The sequence below is a fragment of the Lactuca serriola genome, chromosome 4, assembly GCF_051521515.1.
Source record: "Lactuca serriola cultivar US96UC23 chromosome 4, Lser_US96UC23_V15, whole genome shotgun sequence".
In the NCBI taxonomy this organism is placed as follows: Eukaryota; Viridiplantae; Streptophyta; class Magnoliopsida; order Asterales; family Asteraceae; genus Lactuca; species Lactuca serriola.
In genome coordinates, this window is record NC_136411.1 from 391,786,588 (window position 1) to 391,792,587 (window position 6,000).

Genomic DNA, 6,000 nt, shown 5'->3' on the forward strand with positions numbered 1-6,000 from the left:
ATTGTTCTAAACAAAAGGTGATAGTTATATTGGGTATACATGATCATATACTTTTAATGTGGATGTTCACGGCTTGCAATTGATTGCAGAGGTCGCGTTTGGTTCCCAGAATCTTTTCACAGAGAGAGCGTTTAGTATGGGATCTACCCATCACATTATACCTTAATAATCAATTTAAGGCAATTAGTACAATAGTATTTACTATATACAATACTACAGTACTTACATTTTGCAAACGACAAACAGAACAGTCGGTTCTAATACACACAGTAGAAAGGGACCATAATCCTAACTTTATGATTCCTTAATGTATACATCAAAGGATATATATATATATATATATATATATATATATATATATATATATATATATATATATATATATATATATATATATAGGATCCGATAGGTAATAGGATGTGTGCTCTCCGCTTTATTTATTGTTCCTTATTTGGTTGTGGGCTTAGAGCAGATTCACCCAGCCTATTATCTATTCGATCTTAGTTATATATATGTCCGTATACATTAAGTCATCATAAGGGGTACAAGGTATGGGTCAAGTCATATGACATTAATTCAATGCACAGTTTTCTAGTACAAAGCATACTTTTCAAACATAACTTTTAGTACTCAAAGCTAGAAACTTACCAGTAAAGGGTTTAATCCATCTTATTAAACCAGTGTAAACTTAAAGGGCTTTAGGTGATTGAGTCTATAATACCCTAGTTTATACATCATGGTTATATATCATTAGTACCCAACAGGTAGTTGGATGTGTGCTTTCCGCCTTGTTTTCTATTCCTTGTTTGGTTGTGGGCTTAGGGAAGATTCATCCAATCAACTATCTATTCGATATTATATTATATATAGCCAGTATAAACTAAGTGATTATAGAAGTAATCACTGTGGTCACTATTTTATTATAAGAAATAAGGGTTTTCTTAAGGGATCTTTTCAATAAATATAAAGGAACTATTACAAGTAACTCCATGAGTAACAAGTGAATACACCAGGGTTATATACAACGAGCACCTAACAAACAATGGGATGTGTGCTATCCGCCTTACCTCCTGTTCCTTGTTTGGTTGTGGACTTAGGGCAGATGCGCACAATTGATTGTTTGCTTACTCTGAGTTTTATATAACTTGTATCTACTTAGTACTCATAGAAAGGATTGTAGGATCATTTTTACGTATCTTTCATCAAATTAGGAAATATAGGATTTTCTAGAGGAATTGGCGAACTTTTCAAAAACAGAACTTATAACTTACTACATTTCAACTAAATTATTCAATAACTTTCTACAACTTACTTAAATCACTAAAATCTTATGAACTCACTAGCTTAATTGCTTATAAACTCTTTCAAATAACTTGTATTCTCAGGAAACTAGTAGACAGGTACTCGCTCAGGGAATTCAGAAGATGGAGCAGTATAGCTTCAAGTTTTGTTTTTTATTTGCATATGTATTCTATGTTTTGTGAACACACACATTGTAAACACTTTCTTTCTAATGAAATGGTTGTTCATTACTTGCTTACTATGATACATGTCTTGTGATACTAAACATGATGTCCTCCACCCCAGAACGTTTCCGTCGTTCCGGTTTTGGGGTGTGACAGATTGGTAGCAGAGCATTGTTTATAGTCAACTAAGTATATCAACCGATAAAAGATATAGAACTATAAATACAATGGGGCTTAAGTGGTCTAATAATGATATATTTGAAGAGTATAACGATAAGTTATAAAAATATACCTACTTGCTTATACATGTACATACTAGAACAAGTATCACGAGGAGAACAGAACTAAAGTATTTAAAGGTTGAACAATGTCGTCAAACTAAACAGTTTTGTAATCATACCTAGGATCAATATAGTCTGATCAACTATATGTTGGATTAATGTCTAAGTCCATAACTATAATTGGTAAGACTTGACCCGACCCGGCATGGTCCATTTGGGTTGCATGGCATCATGCATTTGGATAGACTATAATGAGAGAAATAACACTTACGGTTGGTTAATATATTATAAGTTCTAATATATTAATAAGATTATTTCATTAGTATTGATCAAGAATTAATCTAAGATTAATTAACTGATCAAAAGAAGACTAATTAGATATATGGGTTGATTGTGTAAATCATCCATACTTATATAGTCGGCTAATGCTCCATGGATTATCTAGTTGGGCTAAAACCCATATGATGCTTCATGGATGCTCCATGGTGTTTTTGTACCCATGGATCATGGAAATGAAAGGCCATGTCAACTAGGGTTTACATGGTGTAACCCTAACTATATATGCATCTTATTCTTGACCAAAATCGGCACTAGTATCATTCTAAAGAGGGCTAGCCGATTTTCATGAAGAGTAGAATTCTCTCAAGTCTTTCCAAGTGCATATGATGTTGTGTGAACCATTTGAGGTGTCACACTTGGGGCACTAGGCACTCAAGCTTCATGAAGACTTTCTACATCAAAGAGGTATGTATTCTATCTTGTTATATTCATTGTTTTGTATGCTAGATTAGGATAATACCTTGGAAGTTCATATTTGCATGTATAATAGAGAAAACATAGATCACAGGTATTTAGGGTTGCATGTACACGTAGGAGTGTTAGAATGATTAAAACCCGACAGTGGTATCAGAGCCTAGGCTTGTTTTCAATTATACTTGATGCAAATTGCTGAGGATTTCTGGGCATTAGACTCGCCGAGTCCATTGATGAACTAGCCGAGTCCATGAGTAAAATCATCCTACTCGTCGAGTAGGTTCATGCACTCGACGACTAAGAGCCCCGGACAACATATATTCGACTTTTTTGGCTGGAATTGGACTAGGAACATTACCCTACGATGTTTTTGGACTTATAAACTTGTTTTTGACGTGGTGATGTTCATGCTTATCCAATTTCAAAGATAATTGTCAATAGATTCATGTTTTGTATTAGTTTAAGGTTTAGACTAATTACATGAAAAAGTTTGATTTGAATTATCTTGTTCTTATGAGTTGCTTAGATTAATAGAAAGTTATGTGAAATTATTTTTTTTCAATCCAAATTATTCTAAGAGTTGATTCTAAAATGTGTTTTTGTAACTTGTCCTCAAGTTATATGAAAAGTCACATTTAAGTTTCATAAAACTCATAAAAGTTGGCAAAGGTTACAAAAACGAAGAGTCTTGTCCTCAAGTGATTGAGGTTCAAGAGTCATTTCATTAAGTAATAAAATATGTAACCTTAATTAATTCCATAAGTTACAAAATAAAGAAAAAGTTACATTCTTTAATAATTTAAAGTCTTCCATAACTTGTCCTCAAGTGATGGTACTTAAAGAGTTTTTGGATTAAAAGTACTTTAAACACATAAGTTATGGAATTAATTAGTTTTGAATAGTTTCAAAACTTGCCCTCACGTTTTGGAATTTGAAAAGTTTTCTCTTATGAATACTTTAATTCCAAGTTAGCCCTTAGAATTTTAAAAGTTAAAATCCAACCCTTATACTTTATAATATTATAAGTTAATAATATTTATATATATGTATAAGAGTAAAGTCAGTCTTACCGTTAGTAGGCCTCATTCACGAAGTCGGTCTATAAGGGGGGGGGGGGTATAAGGTTACTGCCTATAAAATGGCAGTTTAATGGGTGTCCACTCTCACCCACCGCTTCCTTGACTGGTGGAGGGTCGTTAGCCGAATGGGTAGGACAAGGACTAAAGTTCTCCCTTCATTAAAAGTATTAATGATAAATACTAAGTAACTAAACTCTTATTAATACCAAATCATAGTTACTTAGGAAAATGTGAATTTGGTGCTAACCCATGAAATTACACTTTGCACTTTGTTTAAGTCGGTTAGTGGAGCGTGTGTGGTTAACCGGCACACTAAATCATATTTAACAAGGTAGGCAAAGGGTAACTTAATGTTTATCATAGTATCGATGGAGCATGTGTGGTTAACCGGCACATCGATTGAGGGGTAAACACTTAAGGGTACCAAGTAATTTGCATGGTTACCTCACACCTTGTTTTGTGATCCTCGGCATCCCAGTCACAAATCCTGATGGGCACACTCGAGATTGAAACATGTCATTGAACAGTTCAATGAATCTCAAAGATCTAGGAGTTTCAAAACCAATTAAAACCTAATAATACATTTCGTTTATCTTGGTGGAAATTAGTGAATCGTCATTCACCTACCTTCAAATATTTTATAGCTTGGATTACGGCATCCCTCTTCCAAGTTATATAAGTATTGTGTTGGGTCCTAGCCTTAATATTTCATATTAGGTGTTATATTAAGGACTTTAAATCAACTATCTTGAATATCTCCCAAAAAGATGTATGGTTTAGACATTTATGATCTTCCCAAATCTCTTGAAACAAGCTTTCCTAAATGAAGATGATGTCCCATGGAAATCATACTTCTTTTACCTCCTATAATTATTCTCCCTAACCCACAAGTTCAAGGTCACTCAAGCCCTATTGGCAAGGCAAGGTCTAGGTGTGTGATCACATCTTGGAGATGTAGTCACATACTGACAAGCCGGGAGAATTGGGTTTCAAAGTCCTGAGAAAGTTGGTGGCTCAAGTACTTTCTAAGTCACATAGTGAGTTCCTTTGGGACTCCTATGAAACAGACTATAACAAGAACCTTAATGATCTTATCTATTTGCTAAGATCAACTTCCTAAAACTTTATGGACATTGACAATGATGACATTGGATATCCAGTAAAGCTCTCTCTTCCCAATGGAAAGGGATCGGCCATAGTCAACTGGGTTGACCAAATGGTTGAGAGAGAGGCTAAGTCTGAGATAGTCCCATTATCAAGGGTCCATTGCCAAAGAAAGGGGCATTGGTTGCGAAGCTGCCAAATTTACCTAAGGATGTTAAAGTCAATAAGTTTGACTCTACTTCAGGTAAAGTCCACTATCTAACTCTGCTAAGTGTCTATTATGAGATTCTTGATACATGATGTGACTGGGTCACATGTTGATGTTTTAAGAATCAAAGAAAAGTAAAGAAACTTAAAGAAAGAATATGCTGAATCTGATCGCGTAGATGGATTTCTATCGCATAGTTTGAAGATTGGATTCTTGAGCCACTTCTTGGGAGTTATGAGATATTTCTTAGGAATAGATAACAACAAGTTTTCATATGGATTGTAAGGGTAAGTTCTTCCGCAAAGTTTTTAAAATAAAAGGAAAATTTCTGATTTTATTTATTTTAAAAATATCCTTACAATGGCATCTGTGAAATTTTTTGTTGCTTATAAGATTCCATTAATAATAAGAGTGGAAATATGAAATTGATTCTTTCATTTGTGGTAATGTCTAAATTTACTAAATAAGGAAAGATTCTTATCACCCAAGTTTCAGTTGGACCGGAACTTGGAATCATGCAAGTTGTATAGCATGATGAATGAGAACTTTCAAGCATTGGAAAAATTAAGACTAACTACTTGTTCACATGGATGTGTGAGTCAAGTGAAGGACTAAGGGATCGGGTACACATTCTTGTGCACTGTTCAGAGTCCACCACAAAAGATCGATAAGACTATTCGTCATAATTTACTATAGCTCAGTAAATATGGTTATACATACAAGCTTAAGTGTGACTCTGAGACATTGGAAAAGGTTCCAATGTCAGGCAGAGCAAATAAGAAGAATCAACTTAGGAAGAAGGATAAAAGTTTCTCAAATCTGAAAAGATGGGAGAGTACTTTAGTATCATGTTATATAATTATCTTAATGATTAAGAGACCTTATCACAATTCATCCTCTAAGTGCATTCTGGTAGCTAAGAAGAGGAGTTATGAATTGTTGAAGTGGTTAAATCAACAAGATGAGTCATACTTCGTTCCAATACAAGTCTTAGAGTCATACTCCAAGATTGTAACTTGAGTGACAAGTCTTAAAGAAGGTTTAAAACACATGTCAAATGTAAGAGTAAAAGTTTTCTACTCTTGTACATTTGAAATTGGTAAGTTGTG